Here is a 24567-nt window from a genome sequence, read left to right as displayed (position 1 = left end):
ACTGGATATACAGTCAAGATGGCGGTGGCTGGCTATTCGCGATGAAATGGATGAGGTAAGTATGATTTTATACATTTTTATTTTATTTTACACTGTAATATCAATTTAAAATGCCGTGATCAGCATCTGAGGGGTACAATGACCCACGGCGAAGCAGCCGAATTGAATTTTCCAATACTTTGCTCATCACTATATCTAATCTATCTAGTGCTTTATAGCCTTAGGGCTCATGCACACGACCGTATGCCCTCCGAGACATGCGGTCAGTGAGCGGACCATATGTCCCGGTGCGACATACATCGTGCGCACAGCATCATAGGTTACTATGATGCTGTGCGACATACATCGTGCGCACAGCATCATAGGTTACTATGATGCTGTGCGCATCGGGCAGCTCGCGGGACTGTTGTCCCGCACTCATATGATATTATAAATGCGGAACAATAGCCCCGCGGGCGGCCCGACATGCACAGCATCATAGTAACCTATGATGCTGTGCGCTCCCTGCACACGATGTATGCCGCTCCGCTCACGGACCGTATGTCTCTGAGGGCATACGGTCGTGTGCATGAGCCCTTAGATGTTCCGTAGCTTAGCGCTCAGCAGTTGACAGCAGTGCTTCCAGATCTTGCCATGCACATGAACACTCGGTTTGGCCGAGCATGCATGTGTCCTGAATGGGGAGAGGGTTCCCAGAATATAGGGCATGTGCACATCCAACAGTCCAATTAATCTCGTGTCCGATGCACAGAAAGGAGGTGTCCTGCAAATGCAAGAATAAAACCCTGCTACGCGTGGGTGACCACTTCTGCTCGTGTTCTAATCTGTTTACGAAAGAGCGGAAAACGTGTATTTTGACCTTTTCTTGGCCAGTTAATCCCACAGGAGAAGCCTGTATGGGGCGGTATGTAATACAGTAAGTACTGTTACAGCTGCTCCCCCACCGCAGGCCCCACTGACATGGGAGTAGTACTAAGTGTCTTATCATGTATTCTTGCTGGCTCACGCAGGCACATGATGGGACACGTATTCTGCAAGTCACTGATAAGTATTCCTATATGCTATTTATGCATTTAACTCCGTAGTTGCTGCTAGGTCTTGTACCAACTGCCAGAGTGATATCTGCAGTCCCCGCCTGGCGGCTGTAGATGCACATGGTGCTGCACAAATAATATTTTATATCATTATTATAACAGGCCCCTATTAATGTATAATTGTCACTAAATAATGCCATATACTGTGAACCTAATATAATCCACCATATAAGACTGCTATACTGGGCCCACATACTATACAGTCATACAGTACTTAAAGAGGACCTGTCACTTCTTCAGACATGTCCATTTTAGCGACTACTTGTATTCCCCATGAAATAACAATCCTTTGCTTCTAATTCTGTGTTGTGTCATACCTCTGTTATTCCTCCTAGAAATTTACGAACACATTGACAACTGGATGTTGACTATTGTCTACTATTGTAGACTATGGAGCATGCCCATTAACCACCCATACCTCTACCCATTAATCAAATGCCTGATGATGTTAAAAAAGGTGGCCATCGCCTCTTTATTAAAGGGGTTATGTCATGATTAATGTAAAAAATAAAAATCAGACATCATATAGTACATGGCAATACCTTTCTAATAAAGCTAGAACCAGCCCTGTACCTCACATGGGTCCAGAGATCTCCACATTCATTGCTCTGCTAGATTTATATTAAGCTGGCAGCTCAGGGAGTGTGTCCTTTCTAAGGTGGTGTGCCCTTTCTGCTTCAGCTCTCTCCCTATCACAGCTCAGGAGGCATGTCCATGCTCTCCCTATCACAGCTCAGGAGGCGTGTCCATGCTCTCCCTATCACAGCTCAGGAGGCGTGTCCATGCTCTCCCTATCACAGCTCAGGAGGCGTGTCCATGCTCTCCCTATCACAGCTCAGGAGGCGTGTCCATGCTCTCCCTATCACTGCTCAGGAGGCGTGTCCATGCTCTCCCTATCACTGCTCAGAAGGCGTGTCCATGCTCTCCCTATCACAGCTCAGGAGGCAGTTGAAGGATGAAACTGAGCATGTGCGGCCATCTCAGCGAGATGGACAGAGAAATGAGAAGCATTGAAAATACAACCGTGCCTGGTCCTGTCAATCATAGTGCAGGGGGTGCAGCAGTTGCAAAGAGAGCTGAGCCTCTAGGTGTAACGGAAACGCCCCCGTTGCTCCTAGAGGCTCATTTACATATAGTAAAACTTCATTTTTCTCAGCAATGCGGGCACATATAAACGTGCGACCAACACAGATGCCATCAGCTGCCAAGCGCACATGTAACAGGTCAGACAGTTTCATAGATACAGAATTGCTGACAGATGCCCTTTGAGGTGTGGACAACCGTTTTAACAGTTCTGTCATAGTTACATTGTATCTAGATGCAACAGCAGCAAAAAAAATAAAAAAAAATAAACAAAAAAAATACTTTCTTTACGCAAAGTTAATAAGCAGCGTCTAAATTTCACCTGAGCATTTCCATACACTGACAGCAAGCAGACATCTTGAAAATTATTATTTGAAATTCAGTGAGTGTTAAAAATATGCAGAACATTTCATCGTAGAGCAGGCTATTTACATAGGGCTAAGCAGCGTATTCCGGTTCTACCATAATACCACCAGTGTATCACAATGACGGTTGTTGTTGCTTTTTTTTTTACGGTGGCAGCGCAACCATTCTTGTGCCTGTCACCGCGCTGGCAGGAGGTTTTAACTGATGATTTCAGCTGTCATAGGTGTAATTTATGAGAGTCAAATAAGAGCACTTGTGATTGTAATCCCTCTCTGCAAGGGGTGGAGTGCGCGAGTCAACAACGTCGTCTTATTGATAGGAGAAAGGTTAAAGAAGTGCTAGCCAAGAAGATTGTTTGTTTGATCATGGAGTATGACAAAAATTGTCCCCAGCGCGCTTTACTCTTTGTGTTCCCTCTACGTCTATTGTATGATTATTTTTTTTTCCGCTTCAGGTGCTCTACAACCAGCAACCAGTATAATATAGAATACAATGTAATGTATGCTATAAAGATAAATGAGGTTGTCCCCATGTCTTACAAAGCATTAAATTGGACTCTGGAGTACTTGCAGTTTGAAGAGTTATATGTTCATTCCTCTTCCGATGAGTCCCTGTCCATTAGATTCTACCTGAGTGATGTCAGGTATGTAGTGATGCGAGGTCTCCTATGTTTGCCCATAGCCTGCTTGCTCAGTTCTGCATCTGCTGCTTCCTTGCTCATTCTGGACCTGGTCTAGGGGACCATCAATATGCTGTGGACCTCCTGTCCTGCCCCATTGTCTCTTACTGATGGGGGATGGAATACGTTAAACAGAGTTAAATTGATGACTTAACCTTAGGATAGGGGATATCAGTATCTAATTTTTGAGGTTCCAACTTCTGCTGTATTCGCCGTTCAGCTGTTGAAAGGGCCTGCGGCTCTTGGGTATGCACTGACTCTTCTTTCTCGACCAGTGACGTCACGTCCATCAGTCACATTACTTTTGTGCAGCTCCGTCCCATTCAAGTGAGTGGGATTCAGCTGCAATACCAAGCACTGCCACTGGCCTATCCTCAGAATAGATCGCCACTAGCTGATCAGCAGGGATCTGATACCCTGAACACCCACCAATGCTGCGCCTTTCCCTGTTTGGCAGGGAGTCGAAGTCTGCCGATCAGCTAATAATGGTCTATCCTGAAGATAGCCCATCACTTAAAGGGATTTTCCAACACTTTTTAACTGATGATCTATCGTTGGGGTCCGACACCCGACCCCTGCCGATCAGCTGTGGACAACCTTTTTAATTGACAGGGGTTCCAGGAGTCAGCCCCCTACTGATCAGCTATTGATAACCTATCCTGACCTATTCCCCAAAAATTATTTAGAATTAAAGGCAAGTCTTGTTCCTATTGCTTCAAAATAAGTCTTTGTTTAAATATTCCAGAGTAGGATCATGACATTCTTAGGGGGTCACATGATGAATGATTTGGATGCACGAGCTCATTTATTAGCTTCATTTACATATAGGGATACATTTATTAAGATCGCCATTTTAGAAGGCCCATAGCTGGTGGTGGATCCGCCGAAGTTATAAAGACACGCCTGCCTCTCCATAACCAGTTCCAAATGTAAGGTAGCTTCCGTGCTGTCTTACATTTAGACCTTTTTCTACTTCTAAAACAGGCGTAGAAAATGATGAATGAGACAGGCCTGCCGACCCGTCCCCTTCCTCGCCCACACCAGACCCACAATTTTAGACCTGGAATGAGCGTATTTCAGATAAATAAATGACCCCTATAGTGTTTAAGAAAAGCCATAAAGGCAGTGATATGGATAAAGGGGATGGCAATGGGGGCCAACACCACCCCATATCTTCTCACTTTTATTTCTGGCCATTGTATAGCCTCCTTTGCTCCTTGGATGATTTTAATGACATACATCTGTACAGACATAAACAACGTAAAGAAAGTTCCAGCACTTGTAAATCGTTTCGTTGCTTCGTCTTTATTTTCGGTAACAAATTACAGCATGTGGACCCCGCCTTACACCACCCCTGGATTTTTGTTTGTGGACTTTATCTGTACGGACAGTATGGAGAGGCACAGTAGCTGTGGTGTGGTAACATGTGAAATATATCCTGACTGCGACTGGAAAAATGGGCAGTGTTTATTGCGTGACTTATCAATACTAGTAACAGACTTTGACATGGGGGGAAAAAAGACACATGACAAAATCGCATGTGTGACTGTCGGAGCACAATTTGGTATGTCTGGGGGTCAGGTGTCAGAAATTGCAGTGTAGCTTTAGCTAAGAGATTCTTCATACATAGGTCAAAAAACATGGTGCGAAGATTATACCATATGGCGTTTTTTCATGATATTCCTAATCTCCTCCTGTAGCTGACAACCTGCTTGGTCTGTTACCTTCCTGCATGTGACTTTGCAGAAGGTAATTACCTTGTGAGCACGGAGAGCCTTGAACGGGCTGCCTTCTCAGCTATTCATTTTATGCTACAAAACTGGTCATGAGAGGAGGTCATTGTTCCTTCTTGGCCCGCTGGTGGCAGCTGTGGAGGTGTTTTTCCCACAAGAATCAACAGCAGATTCAGTGAGCTTGACACTATCTGACGTCAGGGGCTGACACCAGTGAACAATGGCTGGCTGAGGGAATCCTAGCCCTGTGTACACTGCGCTTTAACCCTTCTTGCCGCTTGCTCTGCAGAACAACGTGATGGAGAAACCTATCAACCAAATTTTTTAGGTCACTCCCATCATGACTTATGGTGGAGCAAAGATTATATATGTTCTTTACCTTTTGCAGGAGCCCTCTGCCATGCCCATTACCACCCCCTACTTACTAACATACTTCACAAACATAATGGGGGTAGATACTAGGGGTGCACCGAAATGAAAATTCTGGTCCGAAACCAAAACCGAAAATTCAGGATGCCCTTGACCGAAAACCGAAACCGAAACTGCCTTTTTGCCCAAATACTTTTAAAATACTTTTTTTTTAATGATTTTATTAATAATTCTTTTTCATGAATGAAATTCATCTGTGGGTGGCGCTGTTATGGAGAGGGGGATCTGTGGGTGGCGCTGTTATGGAGAGGGGGATCTGTGGGAGGCGCTGTTATGGAGAGGGGGATCTGTGGGTGGCGCTGTTATGGAGAGGGGGATCTGTGGGTGGCGCTGTTATGGAGAGGGGGATCTGTGGGTGGCGCTGTTATGGAGAGGGGGATCTGTGGGTGGCGCTGTTATGGAGAGGGGGATCTGTGGGTGGCGCTGTTATGGAGAGGGGGATCTGTGGGTGGCGCTGTTATGGAGAGGGGGATCTGTGGGTGGCGCTGTTATGGAGAGGGGGATCTGTGGGTGGCGCTGTTATGGAGAGGGGGATCTGTGGGTGGCGCTGTTATGGAGAGGGGGATCTGTGGGTGGCGCTGTTATGGAGAGGGGGATCTGTGGGTGGCTCTGTTATGGAGACTGGGATCTGTGGGTGGCGCTGTTATGGAGAGGGTAATCTGTGGGTGGCGCTGTTATGGAGAGGGGGGATCTGTGGGTGGCGCTGTTATGGAGAGGGGGATCTGTGGGTGGCGCTGTTATGGAGAGGGGGATCTGTGGGTGGCGCTGTTATGGAGAGGGGGATCTGTGGGTGGCGCTGTTATGGAGAGGGGGATCTGTGGGTGGCGCTGTTATGGAGAGGGGGATCTGTGGGTGGCGCTGTTATGGAGAGGGGGATCTGTGGGTGGCGCTGTTATGGAGAGGGGGATCTGTGCACTGTTATGGAAAGGGGATATGTGCACTGTTATGGGCATAACAGTGCACAGATCCCTTTCCCCATAACCGTGCACAGATCCCTTTCCCCATAACAGTGCACAGATCCCTTTCCCCATAACAGTGCACAGATCCCTTTCCCCATAACCGTGCACAGATCCCTTTCCCCATAACCGTGCACAGATCCCTTTCCCCATAACAGTGCACAGATCCCTTTCCCCATAACAGTGCACAGATCCCTTTCCCCATAACAGTGCACAGATCCCTTTCCCCATAACAGTGCACAGATCCCTTTCCCCATAACAGTGCACAGATCCCCCCTCCCCATAGCAGTGCCATAGACCGATCCCCCTACCCATAACAGCCCCGGCCCTGCTGCTCACAGCAGACTAATCACTCACTGCATCTTTATTTTACCTTACAATCGTGACGCTCCAGTAACAACTCTGCAGGCAGAGCGGAGGGCGGCGTAACGTCACTTACTCACGTGACGCACCTGCTCCGCCCACTTTATGAATGAAGGAGGCGGAGCAGGCGCGTCACGTGAGTAAGTGACGTTACGCCGGCCTCCGCTCTGCCTGCAGAGTTGTTAGTTACTGGAGCCTCACGATTGTAAGGTAAAATAAAGATGCAGTGACAAAGTAAACCGCCCGCCCGGCGCCCGCCCGGCGCCCGCCCGCAGATGGTGGGTGACAAATCCCACACCCCATATTTTCGGCCGATATGTAACCATATCGGCCGAAGTGGATTAGGTGCATTTTCGGCCGATATTTTCGGCTGCCGAAATTTCGGTGCACCCCTAGTAGATACGTCAAACTATTTACACCATTTTAGGGCTTAAAAAAGGCACATAGTATGGTGTACACCATATTTCTGCCCTAATCTGCCCTATTTTTCCCCCCACGTTTCAAAAGTGATCTGAAAACGTGGGCTTGTCTTAGCGGTAAGGAGGTGGCCTCCCTTGGCCAGACATATTTACTATAAATTACACAAGAAAAGAAGATGGCGTAGGTTTAAATTTCTGGTGCACAGACTACTAGAAGATATGTCAAATCTAATATATAAAGCTGAGTGTATGTGTGTGTGTGTGTGTGTATGTATGTCCGCTAAAGGAATCTGAGCCGTCGCATTTACAATCACAAAATTTAGCACACGGGTACATCAGAAGTCCGGGAAGGTTTTAGACCTGGCCTCAGCTCTCTAGGATGTACAGTTCCCGAGATATTCCCAAAAAATGCATTAGCCAATAGAAGCTTGGTCACATGACCCTTATCAGCCAATAGAAGCTCTCAGGCCCTTAGTCTCCACATACACACAGTTTTACACCAGGTTTCCATAACAACCCAGCCATTTTTTTTCACTGCTGTAGGTCAGCTTTAAAGGGGCAGGGCGCTGTGGATGACACTGTTAAGGGATTGGAGTGCTGTGGAGGTCATGGTTAAATGGGCAGGTAAAGACAAACTTAAAAACCCTGCCCCCAGTTCCCACTAAACCACGCCCCAGACCCGGTTAGGATGCGCCCCCTCCCACTCCACAGCCGATGGGGATTGAAAAAATTAAGGGAAAAATCAACTTCTGTCAGCTGCAGAGGTGGGAGGGAGGGTGACTTTCTCCCTGCAGCTCACACTCAGACAGTACAGTGCTGCTGTCTGAGAGTGAGCTGTTCAAAAGGACATCCCTGTGTCCGTCCAGGCCCTGCTCCAGATGGAGGACAGGGAGTCTGAAAGCCGGACTGTCCGGCCTAAAACCGGACCTCTGGCCACCCTAGGGGCAGGCTGCTGTGGAGGTCACAGTTAAGGGGACGGTCTGCTATGGAGGTCAGTGTTAAGGGGAAGATTGCGGTAGAGGCCACTGTTAAGGGGACAGGGTGTTGTGGAAACCATTGTTAAGGAGATGGAGTTCTGTGGAGGTCACTAATGAAGGGGCGTCCCCTGTGGAGGTCACTGTTAAAGGGGCAGGCTGCTGTGGAGGTCACTGTTAAGGGGGCGTGATGCTGTGGAGGTCACTGTTAAGGGGGCGTGATGCTGTGGAGGTCACTGTTAAGGGGGTTGGATGCTGTGGAGGTCTCTGTTAAAGGGGCGGGGTACTGTAGGTGTTACTGTTATAGTGGATACTGTCGATATCTTTTAACGACACACACAAAAATTTAATGAAATAGATGAAATATACCTGTGCGAAGACGGGTCCTTCTGCTAGTTTATAAATAAATTTGGCTTATTTTACGCCACTGGAATTTTCACTAAGAATGGCTTCCGTCTAATTATATATCCTTTAATAAGTTTACATTGATATTATGTTGTAATCTGTCGAGTGGTGGCAGACTGGGCAGTTACAAAAAGCCCTCAGGAGAGGGAACTCCAGTATTTTTAGCAGTGTATAGTGGCATTATTGGTAACTGAAATGCTGTTTTAGGTAGGAACCATATTCACCATATACACCAGTATTAAGGGGTTCTCCGGGAATTAATTAAAATGGCTGCCAGCAACTTGGCCTAGAATGTGAAAAGGACTGGTTGTCACCACTTGCAGAGCTGCCTAGGTAGGTGAGTGGATGGGGCCACACTACACATTAACACTACTCTACACTGATGGTAATGATGTCATACTATGATATGCCATCATGGCTGAGCAGCCTGACAGGAACGCTCACCATTGTGTAGTGTATGCAAGTGCCATTTTAAGTCATTCCTGGAAAACCCCTTTAAGGGATTATTATTTAGATACTGCATATTATTTAAGCATTATAGATTATGTGTTATATATATATGGTACTATATTGCGGTATTATGTGGGTTTAAGTTATAAAAAACTGTCTAAAAAAAGCAAGCACTGGAGCCCACTTTGCTTGTTGCCTAGGGGCCCAATCCCTATCAAACCAGTCATGTTTAACTTTGTGCCATCATTTGCAACTTTTCTCACCACTTTTCCAAAGTGGCCATGAAAAGTAGTTGGGTGTTAGTGGGAGGGACACGGCCTTCCTCGGCCAGGCAGATTTACTAGAATTTAGGCCAGAAAAATAGCGGGTGTAGATTTTAATTTCTGGCACACAGACTGCTAGAGGATGTACCGAATTTATTACGAGGTCCATGCCTTTTAATAAATTTGACTTATTTTACGCCAACAGATTTTTCACCAAGACTGGAGCCAGTCTTATTATACAGTATATGATTTAATAAATTGACATTGAAAACCATTTCTAATGTAGTAATCTGTCGGGTTGTAGTAAACTTGGCAGTTGCCAAAAGCGTAACCTTGGTATTTTTTAGCATTTTTTAGCATTGTACCCTAGTATTTTTAGCAGTGTATGGTGGTGGTATTTGGGAATCGAAATGTTTTGTGTTGTTATGTAAGAAATATATGGCAGCAGAGCAGTTTCTAGGTAAAATTTCTCACAGGGCGAGTGTCAAAAAGACTCCCCCCATCAAAACTGCTCGATGAAATCATATCAGAAGAGTATTTGCAACCGTCTCAACATATATTTTTTATTTTCTTATTTTTATGCTTAACACAAGATTTATTGAGAGCAAAATAAAATCATAAATTACTGCTTAAACTGCTAAAAGTCGCAGGCAGAGTGGTACAGGAGAACTGCAGTATAAAGGAAGGCAATACCCTTAGACGAGTAGTCGTGAAATACAATCATCAATAATGTGCAAAACCAAAAAACTGTCATGTTAGCATTTAATAACTAACTAAAACCCAATCACAGCAGGTCTCAACTAGCACACGCAAGTAAATGTACAAAAACCAAGTAACATATAAAACCAGATTCAAAGCATAGATGGCAAGGCGGATTACTGTATACTGTACATAAAATGTATGGAGGTTACACCATGCCGGACAATATAACCTCTGTGCCATGCTGTACAATAAACAGTATAACCCCTACACAGTGTAGCGGTATACTGTATATTGTGGGGCACAGTGTAGAGGTATACTGTATATTGTGGGGCACAGTGTAGAGGTATACTGTATATTGTGGGGCACAGTGTAGAGGTATACTGTACATTGTGTGGCACAGTGTAGAGGTATACTGTATATTGTGTGGCACAGTGTAGCGGTATACTGTATATTGTGTGGCACAGTGTAGAGGTATACTGTATATTGTGGGGCACAGTGTAGAGATATACTGTATATTGTGGGGCACAGTGTAGAGGTATACTGTATATTGTGTGGCACAGTGTAGAGGTATACTGTATATTGTGGGGCACAGTGTAGAGATATAGAATGAAGGGAGACGTAGATGATAATCAGGCGGCACTGCATACACTGATCACGCCGTATTTAGACCGAACCAGATGCAGTGAGAAACACTTCTCAACGTGGTGCTCAGCAGAAAATAGTTTGTAGTAGAAAAATGGCAACTTGAGGAGAGGAATAGAAATAAAGTTGCGGCACTCACCGAAATGTATCAAAGGTGTCTTTTATTGTGGCTTCCTCAACAGGTAGCAGAAAGGATCCGGGGCGGACACATAGTTGCAAGCAGCGACGGCCGTTTCGCGCGCTAAGACGCGCTTCCTCAGGCCACACGGCCACTGGCCTGAGGAAGCGCGTCTTAGCGCGCGAAACGGCCGTCGCTGCTTGCAACTATGTGTCCGCCCCGGATCCTTTCTGCTACCTGTTGAGGAAGCCACAATAAAAGACACCTTTGATACATTTCGGTGAGTGCCGCAACTTTATTTCTATTCCTCTCCTCAAGTTGACAGTGTAGAGATATACTGTATATTGTGGGGCACAGTGTAGAGATATACTGTATATTGTGTGGCACAGTGTAGAGGTATACTGTATATTGTGGGGCACAGTGTAGAGGTATACTGTACATTGTGTGGCACAGTGTAGCGGTATACTGTATATTGTGGGGCACAGTGTAGAGGTATACTGTATATTGTGGGGCACAGTGTAGAGGTATACTGTATATTGTGGGGCACAGTGTAGAGGTATACTGTATATTGTGGGGCACAGTGTAGCGGTATACTGTATATTGTGTGGCACAGTGTAGGCTATATGTGTATAACATAAACATATTCCACATGAAAACTTACAGTTACTTGGCTTGGCTCTTGGGGATCTCGGACACCACTTCCACACTTTGGCTGGGGTCTCGGTGGAGCTGATGTTGTTTCATCCTAATAAGAAAGATTTCATAATAAGGATTTGGAGAAGGGGCAGAGGGATAGCAGAGTAGAGAGAGGCTGGTGCTGCTACTAGGGGGTCATACCATGGGGGAGTAATAAAGCCCACCATAATGCCCCCCAGTAGAAATAATTCTCCTTATAATGTGCAAAACATACCCCCTTGTAATGCCCCCAGTTGAGCTAATGTTCCCATAATGTGCCAATATAAAATACCCCTTCTCAGTGCCCCCGTAGATGACCCCATAGTGCTCCTCTCCCCCCTTTCCCATAGTACCCACCATAATGTGTCGCAGTATAAAATGCCCCTATACAGAGCCCCCATATAAAATACCCCTTCTTTTTAGCCTCAGTAGATGCCCCTATAGTGCCACCCAATAATGTACCAGTAATAAGTGCCCCAACAGATGCCCCCCAATCATGTGCCAGTAAGATGTGCCCCCATAGATGCCCCCAATCATGTGCCAGTAGCCCCCCTTATGTTCCCGTAGCCTCCTATCATGTGCCAGTAGCCCGCCTTATGTGCCAGTAGCCTCCTATCATGTGCCAGTAGCACCCCTTATGTGCCAGTAGCCCCCTTATGTGCCAGCAGCCCCCCCTTATGTGCCAGTAGCCCCCCCTGTCATGTGCCAGTAGACCCCCTTATGTGCCAGTAGTCCCCCTTATGTACCAGTAGTCCCCCCTATCATGTGCCAGCATCACCCCTTATGTGCCAGTAGTCCCCCTTATGTGCCAGTAGTCCCCCCTTATGTGCCAGTAGCCCCCCCTGTCATGTGCCAGTAGACCCCCTTATGTGCCAGTAGTCCCCCTTATGTACCAGTAGTCCCCCCTATCATGTGCCAGCATCGCCCCTTATGTGCCAGTAGTCCCCCTTATGTGCCAGTAGTCCCCCTTATGTGCCAGTAGTCCCCCTTATGTGCCAGTAGTCCCCCTTATGTGCCAGCAGCCCCCTTATGTGCCAGCAGCCCCCCTTATGTGCCAGTATTGTAATTTGTACACATATATATATATATATATATATATATATATATATAAAAACAACAACTTATACTTACCTCCTCCAGCGATGCGATGCAGGCCTCTTCCGGCCTGTGTCCCTCGCTGGCTCAGGCGGCGTGATGATGTCATCGCGCCGCCTGCACCAGCCTCTGATAGGCTGCCAGCACTAGGCGGCAGCCTATCAGAGGAACAGGGAGGGGACACACATTTTGAGGACGGCGAGATGAGTGAGCGCTTCCACAATGGAAGCGCAGCGCTCCTCTCCTGCTGTGCCCTGCCGGCGCTCCCCTTCTGACAGCGCCCTGGGCGGCCACCCGGTCCAAGAAACGGCCCTATTATGTGGGCTCCTTAGGCTAATTTCACACTTGCGTTCAGAGCGGGTTCGTCTGGTATCTGCACAGATGATAATGCAAACGGATCCGTTTTGACTTTACATTGAAAGTCAATGGGGGACGGATCCGTTTGAAAATTGAGCCATATTGTGTCAACTTCAAACGGATCCGTCCCCATTGACTTACATTGTAAGTCTGGACGGATCCGTTTGCCTCCGCACGGCCAGGCAGCGTTCAGGTGTCCGCCTGCTGAGCGAAGCGGAGGACAAACGGTGCCAGACTGATGCATTCTGAGCGGATCCGCGTCCACTCAGAATGCATTAGGGCTGGACGGATGCGTTCGGGGCCGCTTGTGAGAGCCTTCAAACGGAGCTCGCAAGTGGAGCCCCGAACGCTAGTGTGAAAGTAGCCTTAAACGGGTTGTCCACTTTCTTTACATTGATGACCTGTCCTCAGGATAGGCCGTCAATATCAGCTCGTCCGGGGTCTGACTCCCGACGCCTCCGCCGATCAGCTCTGTAGTATTCACTTGAATAGGAAAGAGCCATCCCATAGAAGTGAATGGGACGGCGTAGTTGTAATTACATATGCCTGCACACCGCTGCAGTTGCGATGTTGAGCAGGTCAACAATGAAGAGAAGGCATTGCTCGTACTAGCCAGGAGTCGGACCCAGGCCGATCTGATATTGATGACCTATCCTCAGGATAGGTCCTCAATATAAAGTGGATAACCCTTTAAGGGAGAAGTATTTAGCTCCTGCATATTATTTGAGCTCTATTGATTATGTGGGTTATATATGGCACTATTATCTGGAGGTCCTCATACACATTATATTGTCGAATGGTCCTGCTGAAAATGGCAGATTTGACCAACAACAATCTGATGTGTATGAGGGCCTTAAAGGTGTTTTTACAGGATCAATATGGCTTTTAACAGATCTGCTCCTGTAGTTGCTTACCCCATGTACATCTTCCCCATGCTTTTTTTTTTTTTTTTTAATACGGACCATCTATTTTCACCATGTAAACCAATCTCTCTGGTTTGTTCCCATCCTGTATGTAGCACTTCCTGTTGCTGTATCCAACCAAACCCATGATGCACTGCTTCTTCCTCTGCCACACCTCCAGCACCGCCCAGCTAGTTTATAGCTCCTCCCACCAAGCTAGTTACATAGACACTCCCCTATCGCTGCCCCTAACAACACCCAGATAGTTTATAGCTCCTCCCACCCAGCTAGTTACATAGACACTCCCCTATCGCTGCCCCTAACAACACCCAGATAGTTTATAGCTCCTCCTTCCCAGCTAGTTACATAGACACTCCTCTATTGCTGCCCCTAACAACTCCCAGCTAGTTTATAGCTCCTCCCACCCAGTTGGTTACATAGACACTCCCCTATCACTGCCCCGCCCATGGACATAACATCACAGGAAATAAGAAAGAGCTACATGGACATGGTCATGTGACCACAGCCCAGAACGGGCGATAGGAGCAATAAAGGTAAATATATAAATATATAAAAAAAATTAGGGCTCATGCACATGAACGTATTTTTTTTATTTATTTTTTTGGGGCCTGCATGCGGAACCATTCACTTCAATGGGGGCTGCAAAAAACGGAAATGACTCTGTGTGCATTCCGTGTCTGTTCCAGAAAAAAAAAATAGAACGTGTCTTATTATTGTCCGCATTAAGGATAAGGATAGGACTGTTCTATTCTGGGCCGGCCATTCCGTTTCTTCAAAATTCGGAACGCACACGGCCGGTATCCGTGTTTTGCAGATCCGCAATTTGCGGCCGGCCGTGTATATGAGCCCTTACAGCTAGCTTCATAAACAATTAATTCAAAGGATTTTGATGCAAACTGAAAAACCCCTTTAAGTGATATCTGATGCTTGGATGCAGGTATGGCAATAAGTTACAGTTTTCTTCATGGTTGTCAGATCAGTTGTCATACTGTGGAGACATTCCTCCTGTTATCACATCTTAGTGGGTTTGTCCTGGTGGCAGTATATCCGCCTTTGCCCAGTTTAACCATTAACAGTAGTAACTCAGAAATGACCGCGGAACATTTTTTTATTTATTTTTTTGATTTTCGGTAGAAATGCTGTTAAGCTTTGGGTGACGCCAGCTAAAACAAATACTAAAGAATTTAGCGTTTTGATAAACAATTTTTGCAACGACTAAGTGTAAAGATAAGCTGTGGAAAATGCACTTTGCTTTCCAGCTCATTGTCTCCGTGTGTGTGACTCGATAACGCCGCAGCACTTAGCGTGTTGACACATGCGGTCATTTGCAGCAGATTCCTCGCTGCCTTTTGTAATGGGGCGGACTTCCCCCTCAATGGAGTCTACTGGCGGCGCAGTCAGATGCATCCCTGCCGACTTCAAGATGGGGATAGCTTGGAAACCCGACAGGTATGTTGACACTGGCAGCCGTGACATGCGTCTCCTTGCTTTTATGATCCCTCGACAAACAAGTAATGGTTTATATTGTTACTGATAAGACTTTTCGCTGACAGGTGCGCTGCTTGGATCTACGAGCGGAGCCTCCCGGGACTATAATACGTGTACTACAACAGCAGCCATGTTTTACTACGTGTATGGAGCGGTCGCCCCAGTAACCATTCCAAACAAGACGCTAGGCCTCGTCTATGAAAGAAAGTCAAGACAAAAAAGAAAAAAACATACATAAACAGTCCAAAAATAATACCGCTATACTTGTCCAAATCTCACTATATTGAATCTATGGTGACATACAGTACACAAATACTATTACCAGTGTGAGAGGTTATGTGGCAAACAAAGGTGGGGTTGGTTTTATTATAAATATGGGGGTGACGTGACCTAAAACAACAAAAACAGTGCAAAAATAGTCTCACTATACGGTAGTTATGGTGCCATACAGTGCACAAATACGGTTACCAGTGGGAGAGGTGATGAGGCAGACAGTGGAGGTTGGTTTCATTAGTAAATGTGGGGGTGACGGAACAAAAACTGTCCAAAAATAATACCACTATACTTGCCCAAATCTCACTATACAGTAGTTATGGTGCCATACAGTGCACAAATAATATTACCAGTGTGAGAGGTGATGCGGAAAACAAAGGTGGGGTTGGTCTCATTAGTAAATGTGGGGGTGACGTGACCTAAAACAACAAAAACAGTCCAAATGTAATGCCACTATTCTTGCCAAAGCTCACTATATTGTAGTTATGGTGCCATACAGCAGCACGGTGGCTCAGTGGTTAGCACTGGGGTTCTAGGTTCGAATCCGACCAAGGATAACCTCTGCATGGAGTTTGTATGTTCTCCCCGTGGGTTTCCTCTGGATTCTCCGGTTTCCCCCCACACTCCAAAGACATACTGATAGGGAACTTAGTTTGTGAGCCCCATTGATGCTAATATCTGTAAAGGAATATAGTAGCGCTATATAAGTGCATAAAATAAAGAAATAATAAATAAAATACAATGCACAAATAGTATTACCGGCGTGATAAGTGATGCGGCAGACAGTGGGGGTCGGTTTCATTAGTAAATGTGGGGGTGACGTGACCTAAAACAACACAAACAACACAAACAGCACAAAAATAATACCGTTATACTTGCCCAGATCTCCCTATACTGTAGTCATGGTGCCATACAGTGCACAAATACTATTACCAGTGTGAGAGGTGATGCGGCAAACAGTGGGGGTCGGTTTCATTAGTAAATGTGGGGGTGACGTGACCTAAAACACAAACAGCACAAAAATAATACTGGTATAGTTGCCCAAATCTCACTATACTGTAGTTATGGTGGCATAGAGTGCACACATACTATTATCACTGTGAGCCATACTTGTGCATAAATAATCCCGCATATAGAGCCCAAGTAAATGTAATATATATATATTATTTTTAAGCAACCTAAAATAATGGCGAGTAAAAGCTGCACTCAAATGGCAAAGATCACGTACTCCAAAAGTGAACTGAATGGTGGCGACGCTTAGGACAATGCACGGCACATCGCGCCTATGGGACCTCCGAAAAAGAACTCCCATAGCGATAAAGGGAGAGAGCACACTGTGTATGTACGGTGCGCTCTCCTTCACTTTGGGGAACCCCGTTCTCTAGATAGGAGGTTGAACCTGTTCAGCTGCAAAAGTCAAATTTTACCACAAGAAATGGGGGGCCGTGTATTCAGTTGGCTATCGTTAGTGTGTCCTTCTCCAGAAGACATGGCTAGTGGCAGTCATCTCTGACAGCGGCGGTCCCTGCCAATGTAAATATCGTGTTCGGTTTTAGAAAAAGTTGTTTACGTTACAAGAAGAAAAAAAGGAAGACCTGACAAGTTCCTCTGTTGCACATTACAGTACATGCCAGTGTAGTGCAGATGGCGGTGACGCAACGTCAGCACAGATGTCCCATGAAAGCCCAGGAGACAGCGCGTCTTCAGAGCAGGCAGCTTGTGCATCCCCCTGCGCGTCTGGCAATGACGTCCCTGAGTGGCTTTCGGATGTCACTTCTGCCTGAAGGATAAACAGAGAGAAAAGGCCAGGAGTTACGTGAGCAAGGTGACTGCTGGGAACACAGCGCAGACAGACGAGGAGCGCAGAATCCAGATGGAAAATCTGCCCTTCATGGTATATAAATGGTGACTTTTTCCCGTAAAACTGAGCTTCAGTAGGATCCACGTCTCCATTCACGCCTCTTATGTCTAGTCTCAGAACCTGCCATGTTAAGTATCTCATGGCCAGATCATGATTATACATTGTGGCAGCCTGCCGGTTCCCCCATTAGCCGACAACTGGTGGATGACCTGGATTGAGTGGTCATCTGGAAGTAAAGCTCAGCCCAGGACTTGATCCTACATTGGCAAAGCAATTTGGGCTATTATTATTATTTTTTATTTTATGTAGCGCTCACATATTCCGCAGCGCTGTACAGAGATTGTCATCCCTCACATCAGTCCCTATCGCCATTGGATCCCACAATCGAAATTGTTTTAAAAAGTCTTAGTATGGCATATGGGACGAAACTAGAGTACCAGGAGGAAACCTTCACAAACATGGGGAGAACGTACAAACTGCACTTGGTCGGGTTCAACCTGGCTGTGTTTTGGATTATACTTTCTAAATACTTTCTATACTTTCTGCTTCTTTTCCAATAATAATGGATTGGAAGTTTTGAGCATAAAATATTAGGAAAGATGCCTACAAAACCCTGTCTAATCACACAAACTTACAGGAGGTCCGTCAGCCCTAAAATGATCTAGCTGGCCGTCCTTTGTAACCCTGCTGCCAGTTGGCTTCAAAGACTGACCATAATGTCAGGATTTGCCATCTATTGGGAGCTGTTGGGTTTCAACATGCCCAATCCTTTTTTTCTCTGTGGATAAGTCACCAGCCAGAGGAGTCTAGCAGCAGCTTTCTCCTCTCTCCCCTTTCAGAACACACGCACTTCTGGCTGAGCTGACGGACATGTGTACGGAGGAATGTCGCAGGGATAGCTGTTGACTCTAACGTATCTAAGGCATATGGCCTCACACTTTCAATAGCTGTCCTCCGAATGCTTGCTCTGAAAGTACTCCCCACACACGTGTGCTCTGTTTGCCCGAGCATGCACATGCTCCGAATGGGGAGAGAGGAATAAGCCACTTGTCAAACAGTTATGGTGGCAGCTTATCTCCAGCCACAACAAAATGATTGGGCTTTGAAATTCAACATGCCACATCCTTCTTTCATGGTCATCTGGTCCTGTCTACTCGAGGTGCCCCAGAACAAGTTTCCTCTAGGGAAGGGGTCCCTACATTGAGAAAGCTTTTTGCCAAAGTGTCAGGACCCGCCTTGGATTCTCCACCTAAGGCCCACCTAACTGCCCCAATTCATGTGTGTATGCACTTCAGCTACTGGCGTGGTCTAACATTGTTGTCAATCTGGTGCAGATCTCTGTAGTCTTTCTTTTGAATTGAGGACGCATTTTGGGTAAAGGGTAGCAGTAGGGTCCTACAGCATCCATGAAAAGAATGCTTGCCTCTAATTGCACATTTTGTCATATGGTGCCTCTGTGAGGCCATATATTCTCCCCTTAAAACAGAATGCCTATGTGCCTAACGTGGACTGGGTCTTGCCCTGGTTCATGACTTGCTGAACATTATTGATCCTACCCTGCCCTCCGTCCAGTGTAAACCTACATGGAACTGCTCTGTCTGTGACTTGCTGGTTGCTAAGGGTCAATGCTATGTGCACATATTTTCTTTTGTGAAATATATTTAGGTGGAAAAAAACGTGGCCGCGCAACATTAAAGGGTTTTCCCCTTTCATTGGATTGTCTGTTAATATCAAATCAGTGGATGCCCGATTCGCGACAACCCAGTGGATGGCAGCTTCATCCTATTCAAGTGAACAGGACAAGGCAGTCCCAGGCAATGTGTCAGGAGGAAGATGAATAGCTGGTCAGCTCACCACACCATCACCTTAGTCACCATAGACAGGGAGTCCAGACGCTGCTCGGAAGAAAAGCCATTCCATTTTCAAGTTCTAGGCAATGCCCGTTAAGTGGTCTGCGTGCAAGTAGACCGCCTAGTGTAAGCAATGATGAAGTCGCAGCGATTGCTTGGCCGAGAGTTGGACCCCTACTGAGTATAGGCCATCAAAATGCTGAAACCGGAAAAAACTTAGAATTAGTAAATGTTGTGCTGCCCATCACAACTAATACTAGTGAACGTGGTCGCTCAAAAATTCTGCAGGTTTGGATCTACTGTGGTCACACGACCTGTCAGGCAGCAACACAAGCATTTTCACTATTATTATTTACCATGTAGTAGCACGACGTGGCCCGTGACTAAAAGTTGCTGTATCATTATTTGAGATGTAGTAGCACGACGTGGCCCATGACTAAAGGTTTTTGGACCCCTACTGATCTGATATTGGTGGCCTCTACTGAGGATAGGCCATCAAAATGCTGACACCGGAAAAAACTAATTTGTAAATGTTGTTGTGCTGCCCATCACAACTAATACTAGTGAATGTGGTTCCTGAAAAATTCAGCAGGTTTGGATCTACCGTGGTCAAACGACCTGGAAGGCAGGAACACAAGCATTTTCACTATTATTATTTGCGATGTAGCCCATGACTAAAAGTGGCCGTATAGCCCAAGTCTAATGCATGTGGGCTCCTGGAAGAACTTTCTATATAGTATTCTTGGCTCAGCGCTTTGCAAATTAGAATTCATTTGACTTTGACCCCTCACATCTTGCAGCCACTTTCTCCTTGGAACTTTTGCTTTTTTTCTTGAAGATGTTGTGTGGTCTTCTGGTGAGAGGAGACCAAAAAATTGTTTAATATCCAAAGCACATTAAACCTCAGAAAGAGAACATTTCCTTGTTTGCCGTGTCCCGTAGCGCTGGTGTGGCATTAACTCTGCTGGCTCTTAACTTGTGTATGGAGACTGTAGGTAGTCAGGTCAGGCGTCTTGGCCGAAAGTTCATTGGCTGTATTGGATGGTAGTGTTTATGACTAAAGCACAATATTTGTAAGGAGACACCCACTTTCTTGCCAAGGAACTAATTGAATTCATGTGTTCACCTTGGCAGAGCCAAAGGAGGTCCTTCATTTTTGTATTGGGGAAATGCATATTTCTTTATGGACAGTCTTATGTCAGAGCCTCGGGAGCACCCGTTGAATAGGGACCAATAGACAGAACAGAGATCAGGAACGAAACATTAATTCCCGATCATCACCCCACTTTCGTTTTGCTGTATTTACACACAGCAATCATGGGTTCTGTATGGGGATGAATGATCGTCACTACGATCATTCATCCCCATATTGTTTCCTTGTCTCGTTGTTTACACATATCAGCGATTTTGCAAGTTCTCACACTTAGAAATCATGGAGGGGTCTGAAATTCACACTGTAGGTGCATTCCCACTCTGAGAGACAGAATAAAATAAAAATCTGGAAATCACATTGTATGATTTTTAAAGAATGTATTTGTCTTTCACTGCTGAACATAAGTATTTGAACACCTGAGAAAATCAGTGTTAATATTTGCTACAGAATCCTTTGTAATCCTGTCTGTGATGATAATGCTATGACTACTGAGAAGTGATATGTACAGAACAGGATTTGTCACTCTGTTATTAGGATTAGGGGACAGTGGGAAAACTGTTAGCTTTCTGGATTAACGTTGATTGTGACGTTGAAAATAAAACCGCCAAAAATGGTAAAAAAAAATATATATATATGTGTGACCTAAAAACTGTGATTTAAACAATAGTTTGTTTTCTGAGGACACATTTTTGAAGGAAACCCTGCTGATGAATCTTCAGTGTTGTCCATGGTTAGGCTTTCATGGAACATTTTGAGCTGTGCAGATCCTCTCGGTGCCTGCATGTAGACCATGAGGTCAGGCCGATGTGCGGCCCGGCGGTGTAGGAACAAGTTGAAGGTCTGCATGCAGCCTGTGTGCTTTGGCTTGGCTCCCCGGATGAGCTGTGTTTGCCTCTGTCATTCCAGGTCTTGTACCTTTTGTATACTTGGCTATTTCCCATCCTGGAAGCCGCTAATTCATTCCAGATCTCTTTGACTACATTAAAGCGAAAGCCCCAAAGTGTTAAATACTTTGTGGAGACCGCTGAGGTCACTCACACCTGCTGACATTTCATCCCATGAGAAGCTCATTATCCTGTAGGAATGAAGATGGGAAACATTCCCATGTGGAGGAAACGTGCGTTCACATCTCATTTTTGGCTACGTCGGTAGTATTCACCGACATACGCCACTGGAGCCATTGAATCCCGTTGTAAAAAAAAATCTGGGTGTGCGTGAGAGCATTTACATTAGGGTGTATGCCTGACGTATTCCTCTAGCGTGATGTGAATAGAGCCAGACTAAGGGCTCATTCACACGACCGTATATGAATGGGTCCACATCCGTTCCGTAATTTTGTTGTCCCGTTCCGCGGCCCCCCAAAAAATATAGATCATGTCCTATTATCCATAATCGCGGACAAGAATAGACATTTCTATACTGGGCCATCCGTTCCGCAATTTGCGGACCGAAAAACGGCGCGGTCGTGTGAATGCGCCCTAAGGGTGACTTAGGCCCCATAACATGACCAATAGCCAAGGGCTCGATGACACTTACCAATAAACGGGTGCCATACTACTGTATATGTGTGTTCTCTCAGTGGTAGTTTATGCCAGATGTAATATCAGGGTAGGGCTGTATTTGACCCTGGCATTAAAGCAGTTAGAAATTAGATTTAAAAAAAATCTCCAATTGCCCTGCTAGAGTTAATTGAAGCTGACAGCTCAGGGGCGTGTCCTTTCTCAAGGGGCGTGTACATAGTGCTGCAGCTCTCTCTCTATCAGCTCAGGGAGTGTATCCTTTTTTTGACGCAGCTTTCTCCCTATCACATCTCAGGAGGAGTATCTTTTCACAGGGATGGGTGGCGTTTTCTTCCTATTACAGCTCAGGGAGCGTGTCCTTTTTGCTGCAGCTTTCTCCCTATCACAGCTCAGTGGGCATGTCCTTTCTCCTGCAACTCTCACAGGTTTTAACAGTAGAAAAAGTTGGTGGCAGTTTGAAGGATGGAACTGAGCGCATGCATCCACCTCAGCGAGGGGGACAGAGAAATAGGGAAAGGAAGAAACAGCAGGTGGCGCTATACAGATACATTTTATTGAATAGCTCAGTGGCTATGCTAATTTTGTAATTACACGCAATTACAAAAGTATTCAGATCCAGGGGCTGGTTTGAAAAATGTTGAATATTTTTCGCCTGTCCGTACGTCCTATCAAGGAATATGGATCTCATAGACCTGTTCAGCCAAAACTGAGAGTCGCTGCTTTCACTCTCTGTCCAAGTTCGCCCGCTCTGGAGGCTGATGCATCGGCGTACGCGTGGTACCGTCAGGTTACCAGAAAATGTACCCCAATGGACCCACTGTTGAGATAAATATGTGAAGGACTATGGGGTAAATTCCTCTTCCCCCATTTTGGTATTATTAGTAGAGCTTTTAGGCGCTGGATTGGAGAGAAAACCAGTAAGTGAACTAAGTAAAAAAGAACAAATAAAATAAAAAGTGAGGATTTAGTGTAAAAAAATAAAAAATATAAAAATTTCCCTGCATCAGACAATGAGGGGTCATTTCAGGAGACAATCACACCCCCCTGATTTGACAGATTTTGGCACGAGACACGCTGTAATGTTTTTACTGGCTGTAGTTGAAAAAGCGGTTTTCAGAATGTAAATGATACTGTTCCTGTAAGAACAGCGAGGACGTAAGCGCAGGAACGCTCTCTGTGAGGTGGGATCCTTCTCAAGACGGCAAGAATCCCTCGGGGTTTGGCCAGAGGTTTGGAAGGTTTAAAGGACTGTCTGTCTCGTAACACAGCCCCCCCCCATTACATTCCTTCCTGGAGAAATCAGCCAAGTACCAGATCTAATACTAATGGGTCACGTGCATCAAGTTAACCATTTACCGACCATTGCGTGTTATCGTGTTGACGTTCCCTGATGTTTTTTAGGCTGCACCAAGAGTTAAAAAGAAGCTGCCGATCACTAAGGTTAGAATTTGCCCCTAAAAATCGGCGACGGACATTGACTACCACAATAGCTTCCACTGGGATTATCACCCAGCTTTCCTAGAGTCCTGAAAGGAAAATCTGCTAAGTTATGGACTACATAGACCACTGTATGGTGATACAGTAGTGTACTTCGAAGTCTTCTGCTGGAGGTCTATACAATGTATACCTTCAACAAAGAGCCCAAAAAAATATCATGATCTTTGGGTATTATGGGCTACCATGAAGCCCTTGGATGGAGACTGGTTTAGTCCTGGTTGTTCCATCTTCTCTGCTGCTTGATGATGAGAATCTGTAGATGACAACGCTTTATAGAGGAACTATACCATTTTTGAATAAATTGTTGGGGAATTTGCCCGAGGGTGATTGAGAAAATCATGGAAGCAGTAATGTAGACCAGGTTCTTTTGTCCTGCATGGAAAAACTCAACACCATATTGGGAGTGGGGTGAGAGAGGCTTGTCTAATAGACATCATGGGCTGCCATGAACCCATTGGATGGAGAGGGGCTCAGTTCTGGATGCTCCATCTTCTCCGCCACTTGATGATGAGAACCTGTAGATGACACCCATCTATAGAGTAACTGCACAGTTTTTATAATAAATTTGTGGGGAATTGGCGCAAGGGTCATTGAAAAAATCATGTAAGCGGTAACGTAGACCAAGTTCTTCTGTCCTGCATGGAAAAACCCAACACCATAATGGGAGTGGGGTGAGGGAGGCTAAACTAATGGGCATCATGGGCTGCCATGAAGCCCTTGGATGGAGAGGGGCCTTAGTCCTTGATGCTCCATCTTCTCCGCCACTTGATGGTGAGAACCTGTAGAAGAACTACACAGTTTTTTTAATAAATTTGTGGGGAATTGGCCCAAGGGTCTTTTAGAAAGTCATGGAAGGAGTAAAGTCCTGCATGGAAAAACCCAACACCATAATGTGAGGGGAAGAGGGCTTGTCTAACCATTGCTATGTGCCCCCTTCTCTTCAATGTATACTACTATCTGGTAGGTTTGACGTTCTGGTTTCTCTAAAGTTCTGTTGATGGTGAATTAGAGAACAAAGATCTTTTAAGGTTATGTTCACACAGGATGGATGTGCTGCAGCTCTTCTGCAGCATTTCCGCAGGCAGCCTTGGACTGGCTTACCATAGGATCCTCCAATGGGCCCAGGCTCTGATACCAAAATTGCCCCCAAAGATTCAAGAGAAAAATAAACAATTTGGCTGCGTTTGGAGCCAACCACT

General features: G+C 45.7%; 1 protein-coding gene across 2 annotated transcripts in view; it reads left to right on the top strand.

The window, feature by feature from the left end:
• Nucleotides 1–24567, top strand: part of GRK4 (G protein-coupled receptor kinase 4) — a 191639-nt gene that overhangs the window by 55026 nt on the left and 112046 nt on the right. The gene's annotated exons all lie outside the window — the stretch shown is intronic.

This window comes from Bufo bufo, chromosome 2 (genome assembly GCF_905171765.1).
Source record: "Bufo bufo chromosome 2, aBufBuf1.1, whole genome shotgun sequence".
NCBI classification, from domain to species: Eukaryota; Metazoa; Chordata; class Amphibia; order Anura; family Bufonidae; genus Bufo; species Bufo bufo.
Note: the sequence above shows the minus strand (reverse complement) of the source record. Positions and strands in the feature narration are given on the sequence as shown.